Below are 25564 nucleotides of genomic sequence, written 5' to 3' on the forward strand. Positions count from 1 at the left end.
GTTATTAATGGATCATTTGTATTAAATGAGCCACTGTCAGCAGGCTAATAGAGTGCTATACCCAGATTAAATAGTATGTTAATGCAGCTGTTTTGGATGTTGCAAAGTATTGGAGGACGATATATTAATATTTATTCTTATATTTTTTAATCCATATATTTTAGACAATACCATTTTAATTGATATGGTATTGATATAATGGATGATGCCATCCGAGCCTTTGCGAGGAATTTTAATCCAAAAGCCAAATTAAGTATTGTATGTATGGATGACTTCATGCAAGCAGAGGGTTCAGTGGAAGAGGGGGGCCCAACATGGGAGTTTTTCCGACTGCTGACGATAGCTCTAAAAGACAGCAGCCTATTTACAGGGCCACAGAACAGTAAGAACCTGTCCCTGGACAGCCATGGTTAACTTTAGATTTGAGAAAGATATAAACACTGTTGCCTGCAGATATTTGCCAACTGTTATACACTGGAAACTGTAGAATATTTAAATTGTTTTTGCAGCATTACACAAAGGTCTCTACAGACCATATGGAGTGATGATGGCTGTGCCACTAGTACATTGAGGGGTGTTGCCTTCTTTTTTTTTTTCAGAGAGGCTCTACCAAAACCTTTGCTCAACACCTACATTGCCACACACTTTGGAAGAGGCGGCAGACCAGGATTTGCAGTTGAAACTCAAAAAGGTATGTCAATTTTCTTTTTCTACTTACAAATAGTGAAGTATCTGAAAAGACCTCATACTAATGAACTGTACATGATGTCATTAAGATCAGTGAGGCAGTTGATATTGCATTGGCCGGAGATGCTTTTGAGGAAGCTGCCGAGAGCCTGTCCTTATTGGGATCACCAAGGCATATCACCACTGTGGAAGGACGGGACCAGTTGGTTCAGGCTGCCACAAGTTTCTATGTGGAAGGAAGGACAAAAGAAGCCTTGCAAAAGTGTAGTCCCACAGTTCATCTGTAATGGTTCATACAAATTGTGTTAATGATTTTAAATTCTTCATTTTGTTCATGACAGTGCTAGAGTGGTTGGACCAGATTTTACTTACATTTTGAGGAAAATGCTTGGGCGAGCTGGAAAATGTATCAAAAACAAACCTGCTTGGCGGCATATACTGTTGTCTTGATACATTGCATTTTACTGTGTTAGGGACTAAAGGTGTTAACACTGTGTTACGCCTGTCTTTGTTGAAGGATTGCTTAACTGGGTAATGAAGATCAATTGTGTGGTACTCCTGATTTGTTTAACCTATTGCTCGGCTCACTTGAGTGTGTTGGGCTAAAATGCTTTTTTTCCATCACCTTTTCTCTTCTCATTCCTAAAAGGTAAATATGTTGTCCCCTTGCAGAATAGAATACACCTCCACCAATGACGCCTGATGTCAGGGGACTGGACCGTGGCCCGCCTTCAACGGTATCTCAGCGAAAAAGACATTCCCTTCCGCCGCAGCGACAATAAACCTGCCTTGTTCCAGCTCTACCTCACTTCCGTTGCTAACCCTGGAGCTGCAACCTCCGGGCCAGCGTCACTCATGATGTCACTGGTCATCAACAGCCGCAGCATGCTTCATCGGCTCCCCCTGGCGGGGTCAGTTGGTATGTCCCCATGTGCCTGCTCCCTTAGTGTTTGTTATGTCTCAGGCAATCTTAGCCTTTTTTTCCATCCCTGTGTTCGCAGTCTTCACAAGGTCCCCATGCACACGCATCTTTTCATCCCTTCGTCTACCCTTCCTTCTGCCGCTCACAGCCATGCAGCTTCTGTTCCTCTCTCTTTCCGAGATGGCCACTCTGAAATTCTTGTGCCCTGTCCAGCAGCTCTTCAAGACCTGTCTGGCATCATCCTGGACAATCCTCGGCCTTCTTCTTTTCCACCTGGTCTGTCCTTACCCCCACTCACCCATCCCCACCCCCTTCCTTCCCCAACACCCAAATGTTTTTTCTGTTAACAATTTTTTCCCTTGCTACAACAACTCCGGTCTCTCAGCCAGATTCATCTGCACATCGACCAGCAAATCCTCTCTGGTAATTACGTCAATCTAGCCCTGCTTCTCCAACCGTCCATGTTGGACGCCAGCCAGCCTAAGGAATTGCAGACTAGCCTTGGTTCGGTGCAGCTCCGTTGGCCCTTGCCCTCCAGGTCGAGGGACCTAACTCCGGCTGAATTTGCCTTTGTTTTTTCTCTCTTCCGTGACGTCGTCTGCTCAGCCTTCCCTGTACGGGGACCGGAGTTGGATGATTATCTGTGCACCGTGCTCGACATGGTTTTACGATTCGGGGAGACGGGTTTCTAAAGTTATCACGTGCACTTTGTAACTACGTCAGCCGGTTGTATCCAGCAATTTAACCAGGGTACGTACTGCTGCCCGTGCATCCCTCTCCTGCGGATTGTGCGGTGCCCCCATCCCACCCACCCCTGTGCAGCGCCCCACCTCCTCCTCATTCATGCCCTTCTTCTTCTTGTTACAGCGCCGTGTTCAACCGCCTGTCTTCTGCCGCGCCCCCACCCCTATCATCCCCAGGCCTGCGGACGCTCGTCCTTCTGGCCGTGTCCCCCTGCTAAAAGGGGTCGACAAACGGGGAAGGCCGGTTCTCTATCAGGGTGGCAGGATGGTTTGCAACAATTTCAACGACCTTGGCTGCTCCCTGTTCAACTGCCAGCTCCTGCATGTCCTTTTGCGGCAGGGTTCACGCCAGGCGCACCTGCCCTCTTGCCTGCGGAAGGACTGGCACGGGACCTCAGCACGCCAGTTGAAGTAAATAGCCTTGTCATTGCCTTACAACATCACCCTGATAGACAGTTTGTTGACTTCCTACTTAACAGCTTCACCAATGGTTTCCATCCAGGTATTAAGGTCCTCCCTGTGACTTCACACTCGTGCCTCAAGCTCTAGTCCGCTCTCACGGACCTGTCAAAGGTGGATGTCAAGATTTCCGTACCACTAACATGATTGTGCATGTGAATGGCTGTGACCATGTTTTTAAATGGACTAATGGTATGTGTTTTTAAGGTTTTTAGCGTATGCATGCTTTTATTCTATTTGGATGTTTTTAAGTATTGCATAAACTGTTGTAGTGGGATGACACCACCTTGACAAGACTGGAACCTCCTCCTTTTTCTTTCCCACAACACAACCTGACTAATGAGCTGAATGAGAAACAGGTGTGGCAGGGAGACTGGGGAGTGAAAAGGAGGCAAAGGAACACAAGCAAGGAAGACAGAAAAGACAGACAGGAAGAGGTCACGGGAGAACACGGACAGAGCAGTAGCAAGAGGGGTTGACGGGGAAACAGATTGAGCAGAAGCAAAGGGGGTTGACGGGGCAACACGCACCGAGCAAAAGCGAGGAGGAGATCTTGGGGAAACAGGCACAAAGGAAGAGCGACAGAACGCGGAGATGGACTGACAAGGAGGACAATGGAGAAGTTGGCACACTGGGAAGGAGAGGACATGGAGGTGAGCGGACAGGCTGGAGGAGTTGCAGCCATGACAAATCGTCGTAAGTGCAGGTGAACGCGTTGTGGTGCAGACCAAACTACGCCCTTAAAGCCAAAAGTAGCAGGGGGAGTGCAGCCACCCAAATGGGGAGTTCAACGCATGTGTACAGATAAGTAAAGGGAAGTCCTCCAGATGTCCTCTTTGAATGTGTGGGAAAGAAATGTCTGGTGTCGTACTTGCCTGAGAGCTGCCCTTATTCCTTCCCCAGAGTCTGCCGTGTGGGCATCGCAACGCAGAGCGGCGAAAGAGAAGAGGAGCTCAGGCTACCCTCTGTGGAATCGGCCGCTCCTTTGTGATCAACTTAACGACTGACTGTCATAGGGACTTGATCAGGCCGCCATTCTCAGCTGTTAACTTTAATTACTTGTGTTTTTATAATTTTTAACTTATATTGAATAAAATGCTAAATTTAAGTAACTGTTTGTTCTGTTTTTTTGTCGGTGGAAAGAATTGCTGATATAATAATTTTTAAACAGACACACCAGCTCCCGGTGTGTCACAGACCCGTTCACTGTCACCTCTTTACTGGCAAAGGAAGTGAAGGACGGTTTTATGATTGCTTGTTTGTTGTGCCTCCTTTTCCTGTGTTCAGCATCAGTCCCATTGGCGTCGCCACTTGGAAATACTTTGGGGAAAAAGAGGTTGATGACCTTTCTTCTCCTTTTGCATTATTCCCTTTCCAAAACCGACATCACCAGTGCATTTAAGATTCTGTCCATTGATCCGGATTTCTGGTGTTTTTTCAGGGTCTGCTGGGAGGGAGCCTACTATTTCTCCGTGCGCCTAGCCTTTGGCTGCAGAAGCAGTCCCAAAATCTTTGACTCTCTGTCTGAAGCCCTGTGCTGGATCCTGATTAACAATCACAGACTTCCTTACGTACTCCACCTCCTCGACGATCTCGTCATCGTCACCCCTCCATCCTCTCCTCCTCACATGGAGCTTTGTACTCTCGTTACAGCTTTCTGCGAACTCGGCATCACTCTGTCCAATGAGAAGATCTAGAGGCCTAGCACCTCCGTCGAGTTCTTTGCAATTACCCTGGATTCTGTGTCCTTCCAGGCATCTTTGCCATCTGAGAAAGTGCAGCGCATTACCCTCCTGTCGAACTTTCTTCTCGCAGTCAGATGCACCAAATGCCAGTTATTAGCTCTCCTTGGTCATCTCAATTACGCCATCCACATAATTCCCCAAGCCAAATCCTTTCTGTCCAGCCTTTTGTCCAAGGCCACTGCCATCCCCTCTCCATGATAGGGTCGTCTTGGACGAGCTGTGCAAGATGGAAATGCATTTCTGGCTTCTTGGAATAGCATTTCTTTTTTTTACGAGGACATTCAGCTGTACATGCAGTTCCCTCCATAGGTTTTGGCGGCTACTATGGCAAGAGGTGGTTTGCTTCAGCTTGGCCTTTGGAATTCCGTAATTTTGACGCAGAGTCTGGGTCTCCTTTGTCTGCGTTCCATGAACTTTACCCCATTGTCTTGGCTGCCATTCTTTGGGGGTACAAATGGTCCAAAAGATCCATACTCATTCACTCCGACAACACAGCAGTAGTAGACATTTTAAATAAAGGTCACTCTCGCTCCCTGGACATTACACAATTCTTTTGCAAGCTCACTATAATATCAGCCCAGCACCAGTTCATCCTCAGGGCTGCTTACGTGCCCGACCACCACAAACGCATCAGACTCATTATTTCTCTTTTCAGAAATTCAGACGCTTGGCTCCAGAATCGGACATTCAACGCCAGTGCCACCGTTTTCAGCCACAACGTTCACCTACCAAACCATCTAAGAAATCTCTCTTACGCCTCTCAAGATGCCATCCTCAACAGTCTTCTTCCCCCCCCCAGCACTCTCTCAGCCTACTCAACTGACTGGAATTGCTTTAAGGCATATCAAGTAGGGATGAGCGAGTACAGCATTATCTGTATCTGTTTACCACATGAATTATCTGTATCCGTATCCGTATCCGTACTCGGACTGGGCGGGGCCTAACCCGGAAGTGGGCAGATTTCACCCGGAAGTGGGTCGAGTTGTCTTGAAATGGGAGGGGCTTTAACCAGTATGTTATTTTAAGCATGCAATTGATATGGGTTGATTAGAAATTGTTATATTTATTGCTGATTAGATAACTATTTACATGACAGCAGCGAGCTTCAGGTCAATGGTGTTGTCATGGTAACAAACAAACTATATACAGAACGTTTTGCAACAATGAATACAACACATCCGGTTGCAATTATGAAGTAAAATGTGATGAACAAGAGTTTTCATACTCAGTATAACTTTCTAAGAGAGAGACACAGAGAGAGAGAGAGAAAGAAAGAGAGGGGGCAGGGGGGCAGTTAAAAAAAAAAAAATCTCCAATGGCAGAGACGCAACAGGAGTTGCATTTAAACCAAGCAGCATGTTTGAAACCCACGTTCACCAGAAATCTACTGGTTACTATGTAAGTACTACAAACCTAAGTTAAAAACCAACCTGAAGCTGAAGAAACCCTAAACATTAGCGGAACAGGGGCCTGTTGCACGAAAGTAGAATAAAGATATCCAGGATAAATGTAAAAGCGCAGCTTGACTCATCGCAGCTTAATCGGTTGCACGTTTGCCGAGCCAGGATGAAGAGGTGGAGCTATATCAAGCTAGGTGTAGATAGCTGGGATAAGTGCACGTTCACGGCTTTCTCAAATAGACCACGGTATTGATCACAGAGTTACTGATGCAGAGATGGAGAAGACGCATGCGCCATATGTTTCACCCAATGAGCAGCAGCTTCTAATGGAAAGTAACGAGGAGGTGAAGATTATAATGTGCAAAAAGGGAAATACGGCTCTAAGGGAGAGAAAAAGCCCAACATAGCGGACCCGACTGAATGTGTATGGATGTAAAAATATCTACTTAGCCTAGAGTCACTCCACATTTTTACAGAGTTGTAGGCTACACTGTGTTTTAATTGCTTTAAATATGCTAGTTTAGTGTTTCTGTTTTTATGTGATAAATGTGCTGGTTTTACTGTAAAGTGTCTTTGACTAGCCTACCATGTAAAGCACTATATAAATAAAGTATATTATTATTTAGCCTTTGCCTTAAAAGTGAGCCGAGGGAATAATGTTCCTCGGGAAATGGACCCTAATGACTAGGCTTAATTTCAAACCTTTATTCACAACGCGAGAACATGTTTTACAACGATATGCACAAATCTCTATAAGCTATATCTAATTCTTTGTGCAATTAATGTTCATACAGAACAACCAGAAAGGGACAACTAGAAAAAGAAGTAAGTGACTTCTATTGGCTACACGCTGTGAACATTTGTAAAACAATATTCATGGTTTATTCTTCTGACAAGCCGCACCAAAATAAAAAGATGAAGAAGCATTGTGGTGTTCCCGGTGTGATGAATGTAAACTACACTACATACGTACAGTATATAGACCACCAGTTATTGGTACAGGGATGTACAAATAATTGTTATGAAACCAATGTAAGCTATAATAAAAAACATTAGGCCTACATATTAAGGAGTAACACAACTGTCCTTTATTAGAGAAGGATAGGCAACAAAAATCATGAATGTATTGGTCTCTGACAATTCTGCCATTAATGTTATTGCCATCTGGGAATATCGCTACATTAATGGCAGCGGCCACCGGGCACCAGCCACCGGACAGCAGCCGCACGCGAGGCAGCCTCGAAACAGTAGGCTACCGTCCCAGCAGGAAAAGTCCCACTCCGCATCTGGGTGCCAGTGCAACCATTTCTAACCATCTACACAGCTGTAGTAGGGTTTAGATCAAACTCGCCACAGTAGGCTGTTAATAAAAGTAAAGCAGAACACATGCAGAAGACAACAGAATAACTGTTAAACATATTGATTTCAGATCAGACAGCAGCTGATTTGACACAAGGTAGTAGCAAATCTCTACTGGCTAGCTACCGTTAGCTAGTTTAGTTAAGTTAGCCTTGACAACAATCCAATGCTAGCCCCCCCCCTCGTGGCTGGCTATAGTGGCTATAATTCCCACACCATTTATAAAAGTGACACTAAAAACTCAAAGTACTCTTCAAATACAGTTTTCCCCAACTGTGTTTATTATTTTAGGTAGTTATTATCATGTTTATCCAAGTTCAAGAATCCATATCCCCAGATAAGATGATTTTTATTCGTTATTTGACAATATAAACATACACTAACCTCCTCAAGCTTTTATTTTGGTACTTCCAGTTACCGAGATTTAATTTGCATACTAGCTAAATATTTGGTTTCACCCGAAACATTTAGGTTTAACATTTAGATTTAGATTTAATATTTAGATTTAACATTTAGATTTAGATTTAACATTTAGAATTAGATTTAAGATTTGGATTTAGCGTTTAGATTTAACATTTAGGTGCAACATTTAATATTTGGATTTAACTATTTAAAATATTTCCAAGTTGACAAATATTGTTGTAAATGTGCAAGAAAGTGACCCTCAAAATTTCATACCAGTTTTTTAAACATTATTTAAAGCTAAATGTGACAAAATGTTGCTGTTATTTTCAGCACGAGCCGCTTTACAAACGGCGCCCCATAGTCCATGTAGTTAATTAATTGTTAACTTAGGTTTAGGAGCAAGGCCACGCCTAAACCACACCTTTAATCACCAGACAAATCTATATATACACCGTGCTATGCAGAAGCCTTGTTATCTCTGATTGCTTGACCCAGCCTCCCGTTCCCTTCTCTTCATTTTTCCATCTACCCTCTCACCCCTTCCTGTTCATCCCGGTGCGCACCTCTCTCTTTTCTCATCTAGGACTGTCTGGGGGCCTATAAACTGTTTGGGCACAAAACGGTTTCCGAGACGGAATACCCACTCTGAGTCTCCTCCACCCGGTCATCATGCATTCTCCCAGACCAACCATCAGACGACATCTACATCGATTCATACATCTGCACATTCATAATGTTTATTAAATCTTTAAACTAACATATTGTTGTGGCGTGGTCCATGCCAGTGAAACAAATATTGATTTTTGCCTCTGGAGCTGACAGAGCTCTTGGCTTTTCTCCTCACCCAACGCTGACTTTCATTCATGAGACAGGGCGGAAATACCCTGAAGCCAACACATGCCTTGTAAATTTGAAACTTCCTGTCCATGACACCTACGTAAAGTTCACCAAGTTAATGTGTGAGGGCATCATTCAAGCTCCAACTTTTGGTGTGGCTTAAAGCTTTAGTGTGTAACTTTATGATATTTCTCAACATCCGTTACATTCAAGCCGTTGCCAAGTGAGTGTCTACAAAGCTAATTAAGACTATCAGCTCCACACAACTCTCTCTGGATATGGGGCGCCGTTTGTAAAGCGGCTCACGCTGAAAATAACTGCAACATTTTGTCACATTTAGCTTTAAATAATGTTTAAAAAACTGGTATGATCTTTGACTGATCTGTCATGTTCGCTTGCATTAAGGCCAGCTAGAGCCTATCCCCGCCCACCCACGACAAGGTACGGTAAACTACTGTCAGCCATGGTCACACTGCGAAATGTCCAACGAATCAGCGATAGCCGAGAAGGCTGTTGAATAAGTTTGTATAGCCACCAGGACGGCTCTGCCGATACAAAGAAAAGTTTTTATTTAGCTTTTCAAGTGGCGCATCAAACCCTCCCGTACATCCCGGCCTTCTTCCTCTGCACCCTGGGACAGTGTCACCACCGGCTCTGCTGTCCCAGATGCATCCCAGTCACAAGCCTCTCCATGACTCTAATAAAGATTATACAAAGCCCTGCAGGTCAGAACCAGAGATTTCACCAGGCAGACATCGAACGCCCACCAGACGGTTTGCGGCGGTGATTTTGCCGTTTGTTGCTTCCTTCAGCTTCTTTTGAAACAAAACATTTCTTCTGGCTGTGGCGAGTAGCCAACGTGCTGTTGTGAGTCGCGTTGAAAATTACATCATCACGCGTAGCTGTGGTGACCAGCCACGCTGAGGTGTTAATCATTTTGCAATGGAAAACGGACGCAGAATGCGTCGAGTTGAGGCGAGTCGAGTCAAGCTGTTACCACCAGTGGAAAAATACAAAATGAGCCCCCCTCGTGGCTGGCTATAGTGGCTACAGGTCATAAGTCTGGCACCATTCATAAAAGTGACACTAAAAACTCAAAGTACTCTTCAAATACAGTTTCTCCAACTGTGTTTATTATTTTAGGTAGTTATTATCACGTTTATCCAAGTTCAAGAGTCCATATCCATTATCCATTATTCATTATTTGACACTATAAACATACACTGACCTCCTTGAGCTTTTATTTTGTTACTTCCGGTTACCGGCATTTAATTTGCATATTAGCTATTAAGTTTCACCCGAAACATTTAGATTTACCATTTAGATTTAGATTTACCATTTAGATTTAGATTTAACATTTAGGTGTAACATTTAATATTTGGACTATTTAAAATATCTCCAAGTTGACAAATATTGTTGTAAATGTGCAAGAAAGTGACCCTCAAAATTTCATACTAGTTTTTTAAACATTATTTAAAGCTATATGTGACAAAATGTTGCTGTTATTTTCAGCGAGAGACGCTTTACAAACGGCACCCCATATCTGGATTTCTCAGTATGACTATGTTCAGAAGATTGTTGTCTGGTAACTTTCATGTGCAGCTTCTTGAAACATGTTGCATGTTTTCTGTCTGATAATAAATTGAATTGTGTACTGCTTGCTTGAGTCTGCCTGACAGCTCTATTTTTAGTGTGGAGAGAGTTTAGCCCACTAGGGTATCGAATGTTCAGAGCTATCCCATTATGTTATTGGTTCCAAGGTGGTCACGTGTTTTGTGGACTCCATGTTGGATACCAACATTCATCTGATTCCCATTGACATCTGATTGACATAGGAAATAGTCAAACTGTAGAAAATTTTTAAAAAATGACAAAACTCTGAAAAAAAAATTTCCTTGGTTAATACAAAGTAATTATTGCTAGCATGATAACGTCCAGCACCAGGCAGTTTTTCTATGGTCTCGGACTCGCTGGTATTTGCACTTGGACTTGCCTCTGTCTCTGCCACTGGTCTTGCCAAATATGGCTTTTGGTCTCGACTTAATCCAGGTGTCTTTATCATATTTATAATATTTGATGGAAAGTGAAACACAGTTTGGACAGGGATGTTGTTCAACTTTTAACAAGTTTAGACAGTTAGCTAAGCCGGCGTTTGCTAAAGTTAGCACAACAGCATTAGCTTAACCTGCTAGGTAAATATAACTGCTTTTGGAGTTTCCTATATCTGCCTTCACGTTGGCAACGTAAGATGTCATAGACGGCTATCTTTATGAAGAATTCCACTCGGACTCGTAGTGCACCTTGTAGGACTCAGCTTTATTACTCAGCTTGTAACTGTACAACCGCCGGATGACTCGCGCATGCTCAACAATGTACCTCTGCTACGGAAGCCTAACTGTGACATATCACTACATCTCCCCCCTCCCAGCAGCGAAACCGCTTGCTTAACCTTACATGGGTACTTTACAGAAATACTCAACATTTAGAAAATAGCATCTCCGAACACTAGGACGTTGGAGTAGACAGTCCTCAGTCCGCAGCAACACAGGGATTATTCTGCCCTAAACAGTTGCTGTTCCTATCAATCCTACAAAACAAACTTTCAGTACAAGCCTTTAGTTAGAAGTAAACTTGTTGATAATACCAACATCTATAACGTGTGAATCTTTACTCTTACAGAGTTCCAATGCACTTTCAAATTCCAATTTACTCCTTATCTCTCCTCCTGGGTATATATTTCTTTTTGTTCCTGAACTCTATATGCTTCCCATCTAAACACTTGAACTAAACACATGAAGTAGAAGACTGAGTCACTAAGTGTCTCTATATCTCAGAGGAATTCTGACTATTCTTCCCCTGGATGTAACCTGTGAACCTTCGAGTGTAGTAGGACGCTCCACCTCCGGGTGCAGCAGCCTCTGAACAGGGCTTCTGGTTGTGGAGTCGGAACTGTCCTCAGGTGGAAAGCTACTGGTTGGTTCCACTGGGGAATCAGGTGACTGTAGCTGATCTGGTCGATCGGTGAGCTGTGGCACAGCTTGCAGGTGTCTCCGATTCCGTCGTAGCACAGCACCATTTTCTGTTTCCACCATGTAAGACCGTGGCTCCTTGCATTTGGCAATAATCTTAGCTGGGGTTTTCCAACCTTTGTCACCATCCAGTTTTATCCTGACATTCTGTCCTGGTTGTAGAGTGGGAAGTAGTTGTGCAGAATAATGGCGATCATGGAAGAACCGATAAGCTGACTTTGTCTGATCGTCCTTTTGCTGTACCAACTCCTTGTCCACCGGAGTAGCTCGCAGTTTGCTCTCCAGCATCGGAAGTGTAGTTCTAATCTCTCTCCCAATCATAAGTAGTGCAGGGCTCATACCTGTACGGTACTAGGGTTGCTCTGTAGCACATCAGGGCCAAATGGGGTCAGGCTGCTTCAAGATTTCCTCGCAGTCTGAAACCGCTCGTTCAGCCGCACCATTAGCCTGAGGGTAATGTGGGCTAGAGGTCGTGTGCACGAAACCATATTCTCTGGTAAAATCTTGGAACTCAGTAGATGTGAACTGAGTGGCATTATCACTGACCAGTTCCAGTGGGATTCCCCACCTCACAAACATGCCCTTGATCGACAAATGACATCACGACTAGATATAGAAGTCAGTCGAGCTATTTCAATGTCCCCTGGAGTAATAGTCGGTTACGATGAGATAATTCCACCTCTCAAACTCGCATAGGTCAGCAGCGATGCGCTGCCAGGGCCCTCTGGTAGGGTAGAAGTCAGGAGAGGTTCATGCCTCTGGGTTGGTTTATTTTCAATGCAGAATTTGCATGACGACACCATCTGTTTAATCTCAGCACTGATGCTCGGCCACCACACAGCCATCTTGGCGCGTGCCCGGCCCCGTGTTAGTCCTTGGTGTCCTTTATGTAGATCTGACAGCACTTCAGCCCTCTGCGCAGTAGAATGACCAGCCGGTCCTGATATAACACTAATCCATCCGTTTCTGAGAGATGAGCTCTTGCAGAATAATAACGATGGAGAGAAGGTTCATCATTGTTTTGTGCGGCCATCCATTCTTGATAAAACTTGTAACCTGCTGCAATTCATAATCATGCTGAGTGGCCAGACGGATCTTAGAGAGTCTTTGGGATGAGACAGGTGCATTTGCTACAACTGACGAAACATGAGCTTGTATCACCTGATCTGTGGTCTCATCACTCACGTGTTTCTGCGGCCTCCTGGATAGAGTGTCGGCCACCACCAACTGCTTGCCTGGGACGTGTACTGCTTCCACGTTGAACCTTAAAAGGCGCATCAGCAGTCTCTGGCACCTTGGAGGGGTTTTGTCCAGGTCGTAAGTATTTATTAGTGGCACAAGGGGTTTTGGTCTGTTTGCAGAAGGAAACTGTCCATTCCCTGAACGTAGCGTGCAAACCGCTCACACGCCCACACTCCTGCCAAGCACTCCTTCTCGATTTGAGAGTATCTTCTCTCGGCATCCGACAGTGTGCGGGAGCAGAATGCCACTGGCTTTAAGCCGTCCTCATGTTCTTGTAGTAGAGCTGCCCCTAAGCCGTAGCTACTTGCATCGGCGCTGATGACAGTTTTCCGATTTGCATCATAATATGCAAGAGCTGGGGCTGACACTAACATGCCTTTAACAGCGATGAACGCCTGTTCTTGGGTGTTGTTCCATACCCACTTGTTCTCACTTCTCAACAGGCTGGATTGGGTGTAACTTGGTGGAGAGGCCTGGCAAGAATTTCCCCACGTAATTAATCAGACCCAGAACCTGCCGGAGCTCCTCCACATTTGTGGGACTCTGCATCTTGGTGATGCTTCTACCTTAGTCGGATCTGGTTTGATGCCCTCGGCACTGATGATGTGACCGAAGTATCGAGTTTCTGATTTGCTGAAATGACACTTGCTTTGTTCAGCTTCAAGCCACTGTTCTTAACATCTTCAGAACTGCATTCAGGTGGTTGTCATGTTTCTCCTTGGTCTGTCCATAAACGAGAATGTCATCCATGACACGCAACCCCTTCATGGTCCTTTAGCAGTGTGGATAACTGTCTCTGAAAAATTTCTGGAGCTGACGTGATTCCAACGGCAGTCGTCTGAAGCAGAATCTACCGATGGGGGTTATAAATGTTGTCAGTCTTCTACTCTTAGCATCCAGAGGAATCTGCCAAAATCCACATGGGGCATCAAGGGTGGAAAACACCTTAGCCCCCGCCAGCTTTGGAGCAATGTCTTCCAAAGTTGGTAAGATGTATCGCTCCCGTTTTACTGCTTTGTTTAGGCGTTTCAGATCCACACATATTCTTACTTGATCTCTGTTTTCTTTCAACAGGAACCATCGGGGCGCACCAAACAGTGGGCTCAGTAACCTCTTCTATGATGCCCAAGTCTAGCATACGCTTTAGTTCTGTTTCAACCTTCGAAAGAAGAGGAATGGGACACCGGCGTGGCGCTGTCAGGCTGTAGGGCTCTGCATCTGCTTTCAGTTCTATTTAACAGGGTCGCATTTAAGCAGGCCAATTTCCCCAAGACGTCCCCTAGGAGGTCTGTGTTTATATTGTTGAGCCTTCTGACCAAACCCATCCTCCTGGCAACACTACCTCCCAACAGGTTGTGAGCATAGGGTCCCTTTATGACAGTAACCCGAACCGGTATTTCTGTCCCTTAAACTGACTTGTGGCCAGAAACTTGCCCACACAGTGGACTTCGCCTCCAGGGCTGGTGACCGTGGCATTTTACCTCTGTGACCAATTTTGGGCTCTTTAGCAGTCCGTTAAATGTAGCATGAGACACAACTGTAATGTCTGCACCTGTGTCGATTTTAAATCTGACAGAACAGCCATTTACAGGTAAGTCTACAAGCCACTCATCATCCGAATCTGGCTGCTCATTATTGCTGCCTTAGTATTAGTTACTGCTCCAAGAAAAACATGTCGCCCTCTCGGCTGGGTTTGTCAGAAGCTACTGTCACCTCTTTCAGCATTTTAGTTTGCAGACTACTTCGAAATGTCCAGTTTTATTGCATTTCCGCACCTCTTGTTCTTTGCTGGCATGGCTGCATTTTCCCATGTTGTCTATTACACCGAGAGCTGTAAGGAGATATTTGGACTCACCGTGCTCCGGTTTTCTCCGCCATTGTGCATCATTGTTGTTCTTTTTAGAGTGAAAATGCCGTCTTCCTTGACTCATTCCGTCCACAGCATGTTCCCACACGCAAACTTGCACTCTGCTGTTTGATTTGCTCACTTTGGCGTGCTATCTGCATAGCTCGTTCAAGCGTGAGGTCTGCCTCCAGCTGTAATTTCTGGGAAACATCTCGATCCAATATGCCTATCACGATCCTGTCTCTGATTTGTTCATCTTTAGTGCTTCCGAACTCACAGTATTGTGCTAGCTCCATATAAGCTTCTAACGAATGCTTCGACTGGCTCTCCGGCTTTCTGTACTCTTTTATGAAAGCAAGCTCTGTCGTGGATAATGTTCCTTTTAGGCACAAAATGGTCGCTAATTTCGCCATTACCGTCATGTAATCCAGCTCGGGATGAGTCTCTACAGTTTCTTCATCTGCCGCTTCTTCGACGTTTTCCCTCTCGTACACAAAAGAGTCATAATAGCCTCTGCCTCTCTCCCCAGGGCATAAGTAATGTTAACTTGTACTTCTCCGCTCTCTCTGGTCCAGCTTGGATGCTACTCTGAAGCGGTCGAAGCGACGGCGCCATAAAGGCCAGTCCGCCGGGCGGGAAAGTCGAAAGGTTCCGGTGGTCCGAACTTTGCCATACTCATTCAGTAGGCGTCCTGGATCCCACTTCTGACACCATGTCATAGACGGCTATCTTTATGAAGAATTCCACTCGGACTCGTAGTGCACCTTGTAGGACTCAGCTTTATTACTCAGCTTGTAACTGTAACAACCGCCGGATGACTCGCGCATGCTCAACAATGTACCTCTGCTACGGAAGCCTAACTGTGACATATCACTACATAAGACCTGTGGTGTTAGTGCTCCTTTTGTTTGTTTAAGAAATGTTAAAATTCCAGAGCTAATTGCTAAGTATTTCTCTGCTACAAAAGCAGTAGAGATATTTCACAATCATGGTCAACTGTGGTGCTACTGCCATGTTGGTCTGTGTGTCAGATTTTTGTTCAGTTCAAAAGTTTCACCAAACTTGCTTTCACATTAAAATACTTAAACAGTGGATATGTCCTAGCTGCAGAAAAGTGAAAAAATTAAAAAAAAAACGAATCATCTATAAGGATTAGGAAAAGGAGTTGGCACACTGTATTATGCAAGAATAGACTAAATGTACATTTGGTGACATGACAAGGAACCGTAACAGGACAAGAGAAGAAATCAAGGTGTGATATGCTATTAAATAACTAATGTGATCCTCCTTTGTCATTGTCTAACAGTCAGTATCGCCCTAGAACAATGAATCCTCCTTGGTTTAGGCATTTTACATCTAGTTTTGTCTTTCACCAACACTCCACTGTATCACACAAATCATACAAATTTTAATAAATTAGGGTTGTTAAACTTAATATTACATCTGTGTAAATTACTTATCTTTTCTGGGATTACTGAAAGGGTACAACAGATTGAAAGACATTTGTAAGAGCACAACATACTTTATTGTCTAGGTATGTGACATAATTATATCTCTAAAACAATGTTAAAGCAAGCATGTACTGCTGAAATAATGTTAGGGTGAACTTAGAAGTGAGATAGGAAGCTACAAAATGAAACACTGTCATCAGTAGTGAAGATGTTTGTAAACCAGTAAGGATATTAACCTTGTTATCATTGTTTTGTAGACTCATCTCATTCAGTGCGGTTCTATTCTCTTTTCAACATATTTTCAGTATTCTGAGCTTGGCATTCCATCTCAGGAGATTGAATGTGTTTGTTACAATTTTCACTCTTGCATGATGAAGTTGCTGGATTGTCATTTTCATGGGGAAAAGGCAGAATATTTGGTTAATGTTAGATTCCTTCACCTGGGGCCTGTTGCACGAAACTAGGATAAGGGATTAAGCCGGGATATTCAAGTTATCCTGGATGAATTTAGCTTGGACTCGGTTGCACGAAACCAGATTAAATCAAGCCCAGCCAAGTAACCATGGAGATTTATTCTTTGCGGCTAGCCTGGTCCAGAGCAGGCTAAGATTAATCCTGGAGTCTCATGTGTCAAATCAGCTGCCGTCTGATCCGAAATAAACGTGTTTAACAGTTATTCATTGTCTTCTGCATGTGTTCTGCTTTATTTTTATTAACATGCATTAGCCTACTTGTCACTTTTGTTTTCGTGAGTTTGATTTAAACCCTACTACATTTGTTTAGATGTTAGGAATGGTTGCACTGGCACCCTGATGCGGAGTGGGACTTTTCCCGGTGGGACGGTAGTGTGTCGAGGCTGCCTGGCGTGCGGCCGCTGCCCGGTGGCCGGTGGCCGCCGCTGCCCGGTGGCCGGTGGCTATTGCCTGCCAGCAGACTTGCGAGTCGCATCAGTGTCCACTCTCTCTGTAAAAGTAGAGATGAGCAGCGCAGCGTCCGTGGTCTCAGCTTCAGGTTTCTACAGGACGCGCTCCGGAGATTAAGTGTGACAATATTAATGTAGCGATATTCCCAGATGATAATAATGGCAGACTGGTCCGAGACCAATACATTCATGATTTCATTTTCTTGTTGCTTGTCCTTCTCTAATAAAGGGTAGTTTGTGTTACTCCTTAATAAGTGGGCCTATTGTTTTTTGTTATAGCTTAGGCTACATTGGTTTCATAACCTTCTCAATAAGTCTCCCATCCCTGGACCAATAACGTGCCTATATACAGTATGTATGTAGTGTAGTTTACATTCATCACACTGGGAACACCACAATGCTTCTTAATCTTTTTATTTTGGTGCGGTCACTTGTCAGAAGAATAAAAAAACATGAATATTGTTTTACATATATGTTCACAGCGTGTATTAAAGTCATTTACTTTTTTTTGTAGTTGTTGTCCCTTTCTGATTGTTCTGTATGAACATTAATTGTACAAAGAATTAGATATAGCTTATAGAGATTTGGGCATGGTTGTAAAACATGTTCTCACGTTGTGAATAAGGGTTTGAAATTAAGCCTAAAGTCCGTAGGGTCCATTTCCCGAGGAACATTAGTTCCCTCTGCTCTCTTTTGAGGCAAAGTAGATATTTTTAAACCCCCACACATTCAGTCGGGTCCGCTATGTCGGGTTTTTTTTTTCTCCGTTTGATAAGAGCCGTATTTCCCTTTTTGCATATTCTTCCCCTCCTCGTTACTGTCCATTAGAAGCTGCCGCTCATTGGGTGAAACATTTGGCGCATGAGTCTTCTCATCTCTGCATCAGTAAATCTGTGATCGATAACTTGGTCTATTTGAGAAAGCCGTGAACGTGCACTTATCCCAGCTATCTACACCTGGCTGGACATAGCTCCACCTGTTCATCCTGGCTCGGCAAACGTGCAACCGATTAAGCCACAATGAGCAGATCACACTAAGTCAAGCTGCACTTTTTCACTTATCCTGGATATCTTTATTCTACTTTCGTGCAACAGGCCCCTGGTCTGCAGTAGGACATTTGTTATCTTGAGGACAGTCTGTTACATCCATTACTGCTGCAGCTGATGATGGCTTTGCTGCTTCCTCTATGCTTTGAAGTTTGTTCTTCTGTCTTCTGTTGAATACGTCTAACCTCATTCTTCTTTTTCTCTTCTCCGGGGATGGAACATAATTGAAGTTTGAAGGAACATAGTCAGGTGGGAGGGGGTTGTCACTCTTTTCCCTAAAACATAAGTACATAAAAACAACCTAAACAAAACGAAAATGTGTTTTAATGAGTATGTAGCTTATTTTAGATTAGCTAACGTTAGCCTTTGTATTCCACACAAAATCCAGGCCATACAGCATAGTTAGTAGGGATGAGCGAGTACAGCATTATCTGTATCTGTATCTGTATCTGTTTACCACATGAATTATCTGAATCCGGATCCGTACTCGGACTGGGCGGGGCCTAAACCGGAAGTGGTCAGATTTAACCCGGAAGTGGGTCGGGTTCTCTTGAAATGTGCAGGGCTTTAACCGGTATGTTATTTAAGCATGCAATTGATATGGGTTGATCAGAAATATATATGTTATATTTATTGCTGATTTGAAAACTATTTACATGACAGCATTGAGCTTCAGATCAATGGTGTTGTCATGGTAACAAACAAACTATAGGCTATACAGAACGTTTTGCAACAATGAATACAACACATGCGGTTGCAATATTGAAGTAAATTGTAATGAATAAGAGTTTTCATACTCAATATATACTTTCTTTTTTTAACTTTTTATTTTTTATGATCAGTGTGATTTTTTTATTTTTTTGGTTCTTTTTTATTTTCACACCAAGTATAGTGTGTGTGTGTGTGTTGTGTGTGTGTGTGTGTGGTGTGTGTGTGTGTGTGTGTGTGGGTGTGAGTAAGAAAGAGACACAGAGAGAGAGGGGGCGGGGGCAGCTGACAGTAAAAAAAAAAAAAAATCTCTGATGGCAGAGACGCAACAGGAGTTGCATTTAAATCAAGCAGCATGTCTGAAACCCCACGAGCCCAGAAATCTACTGGTTACTATGTATGGACTACAAACCGAAGTTAAAAACAAACCTGAAGCTGAAGAAACCCTAAACGTTAACAGAACAGATCCGCCTGCCTGACGGAGCGGGAGCGCGAGAGCGAGCGAGAGAGAGAGCGAGAGAGGGAGCGCATTTCTCCGTGTTCTGTGTGTGTGTGTTTGTGTGTGATTGATCCGAGCGGGTTTGTAGGCGGGGGGGGTGACTATCGCAGAACGCTGCGCGGCCAGTTGAGGAGTTGTATTCAATCCGAGCACGGATATTGACTCATATTACTCGGATAATACTTGTACTCGGCAAAAGTGCTTTATCCGTACCGGATACTCGTTTCAGCCGGGTACTCGGATCACCCCTAATAGTTAGAACTTGCATTTTTGTAATAAATAGCTAGCTAGCTAACGGTTGTGGCTAAAAAGGATTATAAACACGGCCAGAAATTGCGCAAATAAATACGACTCTGAGCTGCTGAGTTAGTTTCTTTACCTGTCAGAAGCAGGAACTCCCTGGAGGGTCAGGGTAAACTAGATGTGAGCGGGATACAAGGAGGACATGGCTCTTTCAACGTTTCTAGTTAACTGTAAATCTACTTTTACAGACTGTGCTAGACTTTTCCTTACGGATAATGTTTCATATGATGTGCTGTGACCAGTACTTTTAAGGTAATACGGATATTCTACCTTCAACTTGAAGTTAATAAATGTGTGTTATTAGCAAGGTAATTGCTAAATGTAGCAGGCTGAAGTTAGCATTGGTGAGGAATTTGATAATTTGGCAAAACGATGACTTAAAACGTACACCTTTATTTTTTTATTACACCTAACACCCCGGGAGGTGGCATTCTATCACTTGCTACATAACCATATTTATTATTATTATTATTATTATTATTATTATTATTATTATTAATAAAGACATGCAACATTTTAAAATAAATTATAGTGCCATGAAATGATTCCTAACTGAGCCGGCCGTTATTATGAAGATGTCATGCTCCTACATGCTTTATCACAACGTTACTTAATAACGTTGATTAATGTTTATATTACCTTTACTGCTATAATTTTTGAATTTCTTCCATTAGTGACCAGTTTTATTGAAGAAGTGCACACAGCTTTGGCAACACAGCAAGGTATTTTCTTTGATTAATGCAGTGGACCATCTCTTGTCAGTCAAACTATGTACGACCAGTTATTCAGGTATTTGAAAATAAGTGACACCAATTTGGTAGGATCCTGTGGGCAGGTTTGGCCTCAAGACACTGGTTGAGAAATAACATTTGATTTATAAGTAGAGTTTTTACTTGAGGAACCGCCCTCTACTCTAGGGAGTAAATGTTTGTCATTCAAAATATTCACGACTGGTCTCATGTGACTCCACCAGGGAGAAGCATCGATCAAGTCTGTGCTGGCAGTGTTATTATATTTTGTGTGTTATTGTCTCTGTCACATCATCTTCATCATGCGGTTTCGTTAAACCTTTTAATTCTTCGTCCTCATCAAGTCAGTGAAGTTTGTTTTTTTCTAACAGTACCATTGCAATAAATTGCGTCCCTTTGGCTTAAGATTTGCGTTACCTCAGACATCTTTTCTTCCATTTTCGAGACGTGTCGATTTCCACTCAGCTGCACCTGCGCAACGCCACAGTAAGAATCAGCTTGTTGAATTTTACTTTGAGTTGTTAGGAGTGCTGATATACTGCTCAATGGGCACATGCATATGTGTTTTATAATCCCTACCTATTTCTTAAATTAATGAAAAGATAAAGTGCATGTGGCGATGAACCAACACAGAATTATCAGAGAATCTGCAGCTCCCCTTTCTAAAGAGTTACATTTTAAAGTAGGGCTGGGCAATGTATCAATACATTGTGTGCAAAATTATTAGGCAAGTTCTATTCCTGAGAATTTATTGTATTGTACTGTAACAAATGCATTGCTATTTGTCAATCAGAAATGTTAATACACCTCAAATCAGAATATTTAACAAAGGAAAAGTGAGTTTTGGCTTTCTCAGGAGAATACCTGTGTGCAGAATTGTAAGGCAACTATTGGTGTGCAGAATTATTATGCAACTAAATGGAACATTTTCCCATCTCACTTGTTTCATTTAATTTCTTAGAGTAAGAATAAAACTCAAGATGTACAAATACACACTATTGACATTTCAAGAAATATTCATTGACCAATATAGCCACCCTTCTTTTCAATAACTTTAATGAGCCTTCCATCCATGGAATCTGTTAGTTTCATGATCTGTTGATGATCAACTTTTTGTGCAGCAGCAACCACAGCCTCCCATATGCTGTTCAAAGAAGTGTATTGTCTTCCCTCACTGTAAATCTCACGTTTAAGAAGGGCCCACAAGTTCTCAATGGGGTTTACGTCAGGTGAAGAAGGGGACCATGTCATTATTCTGTCCATCAAGAGTCACTCTCATTTCATCAGTCCATAAAACCTTTGAAAAAAATCAGTCTTCAGATATTTCTTGGCCCAGTCTTGACGTTTCAACTTATGAGTCTTGTTAAGTGGTGGTAGTGTTTCAGCCTTTCTTAACTGGGCCATGTCTCTGAGCACTGAACACCTTGTACTTATGCGCTATATAAATACTGCACATTTACATTTACTTCTGGACACTCCAGGTAGGTTGCATTTCTAGAATATGGCGGCACTGAAGGTTAATGGGTTCCTGGTAACTTCACGTTTAATTCTTCTAAAGTCTCTAGCATTTAATATAGGTCTTTTTTTCTCCACACGTTTCTTGCGACCCTGTTGACTATTTGCAACAAAACGTTTGTTCGGTGATCGCGCCTCAATATCTTTGCTACTTCAAAAGTGCTGCATACCTCTGAAAGGCATTTTACAATTTTTGACTTTTCAGAGTCTGTTAAATCTCTTTTTTTGCCCATTTTGTCTGAGGTAAAGAAGCTTAATTATGCACACCTTGATATAGGGTGTTGATCACTTTAGGCCATACCCTCCCTCATTAAATAAATACACATCACCTAATAATGTTTAAATCAAATTAGCATTTAAGTTTCTATAGCTTGGTGTTACGGTACGGCAGGGTGGAGGACCCAAACGCAGAGAACCAGGAGGCAGGCAAGAGCAGGTACAAACGGGTTTATTTAAACAGTACAGGACAAGACTGGGAACAGGCAAGGTCCAAAAACCAGGGGAATCCAAAACACAGGAAAATCCAAAACACAAAGGGCAAGAAGTCCAAAACCAGGTCCAGGGGAAGATAAAGGTCCAAAAGACAGGAAACAACGCAGGAACAACTCACAGGGAATGCAGGCAGAACAGCTGGAACGTAGACACAGACTCTTCACAAGACACAAGGATCTAACAAGAGGCAAAGGGAACACAGGGTTAAATACATGAGGTAATGAGGTAACGGGGAACAGGTGAGACATCAGGTGGATCACATTAGGGCGAGGCTGGACAATCAGACAAACAAAGTGAAGCTAGACAAGACAAGACAAGACACGACAGGAAGCTGACTACCAAAATAAAGCGGAAAGTAGAACAAACAGGCAGCAGGGGAGCAAGACAGGGCCAGTAACACAGGACCACAGAGAAAACAGACAAAAAACACAAGGAGGCCAAAGGAAGGGAAACACACACCCAAACAAAAACCCCAAACCACAACAGCTTGGATTTGGAAAATATGCATGAAAATGACGATAAGGTCAAAAATACTCACTTGCCTAATAATTGTGCAGACAGTGTATGTATTTCGATATTGTGATATGAGACTAGATTTCGTCTTACATTTTGGATATTGTAATATGGCATAAGTGTTGTCCTTTACTGGTTTTAAAGGCAGCATTACAGTAAAGTGATGTACTTTTTGGAACTTACCAGACTGTTCTATTTGCCTTTTCCCCACTTAGACATTGTGTCCACATTACTTATGATTATTTATCTAAAAATGTAAGTTAAGTAAGTTTGTTAACGCACCAATTGTCAGCCCTATTTTAAAGTGCCAGTTCCTACTGATTATTTCTTTCAACTAACACAAAAAATGTCTTTTGTGATATTTTGCAGACTTTCTCAATACTTTTTTTTGTGCCAGTAGAAATAGAAATGAACATTTCAAAAAAAGAAAGTATTGTGCAGCCCTAAAATAAACCAGTCAAAACAGTGACCGGAAGACCTGACATCAAGTTGGTGATAGCCCTGGACCCATACTCCTTAAACAGGCTGTTTCAATATGATCTTCAGCACAATACAGGCTTTAGTAACAAAATAACCTATTAAAACACAAATTTAGCAAAGTTAATGGAAGCTACTAAATAAATTTTACAGCAAACTGTTGAGCCCTGACATGATTTTTATAACTATACATTCAGTGGAATTGATAGACACCGCTCATTTAAGGCTGGCATTGGGTATCGGCAGAGATGGGAAGTAACGAAGTACAAATACTTCGTTACTGTACTTAAGTAGATTTTTCAGATATTTTTACTTGACTTTACTATTTGTTTTTGTGGCGACTTTTTACTTCTACTCCTTACATTTTAACACAAATATCGGTACTTTCTACTCCTTACATTTTACAAAATTGGCTCATTACTTTCGTTTTGTACAAGACGTTATGTCGGAAAATAGCGCGGACACGCGCCACACACCGCGAGCGGGTGTGCGTGCCACATGGTGAAAAAAATGAGAGAAAAAAAACTAGCTGTCCGGAGGATAATCAGCTGAGATTGTGTGTGTGCGTCTTTGAGAACTGTAAGTCGTATAACTCATGTTGTCAGTTCACTTAAGCCTGTTATTGGTCTATAGTTCTTCACATTTAAAGTAAGTTAGCTAGTGGTTTTGGTGTGTTCTTCACCTGTTAGCTAGACGTTTTGGTGTGTTCTTCACCTGTTCACCAACTTCAGATACTGTAGTTCAATTGACAAGTGGATGGAAACTTAGCTAGAGAGAGACGTTGTCTCTGTCTGTTTTAACAGACACACCTGGGGCCAAGTTGGAAACCAGAATCAGCTTTAATCCAGTCCTAATCCAGTCCTCAACTCTCACATCATTTCACTGGAGTTATCGTTATTATTGTTTACGTCATCAATACCATATTCAACCTAAATAGATGGGAATATAGCTACTGTACGTTGCATTTGACACAACTCAACAGATTCAGCAATCTGCATTAATTCACAGCAAATCATTGCAGTTTGTGTCATAATAATCATATATGTGATGTTTTAGGCCTGTTGGCAGACATCCATTTAAAACGTAGCCGTTGCCATATAAAGACATGTCCTCCATGTCCACTGAAGTTCCTCAGCGTCTCTCTAGTAACATTGGTGTGCTCCAGGTAGCTTTGCATAAAAAATGGTTGTCATTCGCAAGGCTACTTTTACTTTTATACTTTAAGTAAATTTCCAAGCCTGTACTTTGTTACTTTTACTTGAGTAACGAAGTTTAATCAGTACTTCCACTTTTACCAGAGTAATTTTTAACACAAGTATCTGTACTTCTACTTAAGTACGGAAAGTGAGTACTTTTGCCATCTCTGGGTATCGGCAGGTCAAAATAAACCGAAATAAGCAAAAGTCAAATTATGCATAAGGATAAGACGGCTGTGGCTCAGTGGTAGAGCGGTTGCCTGTCAATCGGAAGGTTGATGGTTCGATCCCCGCCCCTGCAGTCATTGTCAAAGTGTCCTTGGGCAAGACACTGAACCCCGAGTTGCCCCCGGTGCTGCGCATCGGTGTGTGAATGTTTATCTGATGAGCAGGTGGCACCTTGTACGGCAGCCGTAGTTGAAGTTTATTTGTGGTCTCTTTTTTTAAGGTGTAGTTTCTAACTGAAACTGCTATTATTATTGCTCTTATCTGTATCAGAAGTTTTGTTTTTGTAAAATCACATTCAGTCAATTAAAGACAGAAACCTAAACTGAAGTTAACTTCTCTCTGTCTAGGCGGTTCAACTTGTCCTATTTGATGAGGTATGCATATCTTTCTGATGCAGAACGTGATGAGGTGGTTCGGCAGATGGTTGGAGAAAATGAAGAGATGGGAGCTAATTCTGTTAGGGCCAGATTATCCGCTACGGGTGTTTGTGTGCAGAGAAGGAGAGTAAGAGAGCGTTTGATTCGAGTGAATCCAGCTGGAGCTGTATACAGAGCATTGTCTTGACCGATTGCACAGGAGAAACTATGGTGTTGCAGGTCCCAACTCGCTGTGGCACATAGATGAAAATCACAAGCTCATCAGGTATGCAGTATGTTTGCAGGTGATCAATGCATTCTAGTGAGAATAAAAAACGGACTAACTTATCGAACAATTTTCAGTGCTCTACAGTACAAGCTTTTCACTGTTATGTTTGTCAAAATTTTGCATGCATGTGTAAAAAGAAAAAAGTG

At 42.8% G+C, this 25564-nt stretch overlaps 1 pseudogene; it reads left to right on the top strand.

Moving 5' to 3' along the window:
- Positions 1–3425: 3425 nt before the first annotated feature.
- On the top strand, positions 3426–4754 carry LOC116673480 (uncharacterized; annotated as a pseudogene).
- The last annotated feature ends 20810 nt before the right edge of the window (positions 4755–25564 follow it).

The sequence above is a fragment of the Etheostoma spectabile genome, chromosome 23, assembly GCF_008692095.1.
Source record: "Etheostoma spectabile isolate EspeVRDwgs_2016 chromosome 23, UIUC_Espe_1.0, whole genome shotgun sequence".
NCBI lineage: Eukaryota > Metazoa > Chordata > Actinopteri > Perciformes > Percidae > Etheostoma > Etheostoma spectabile.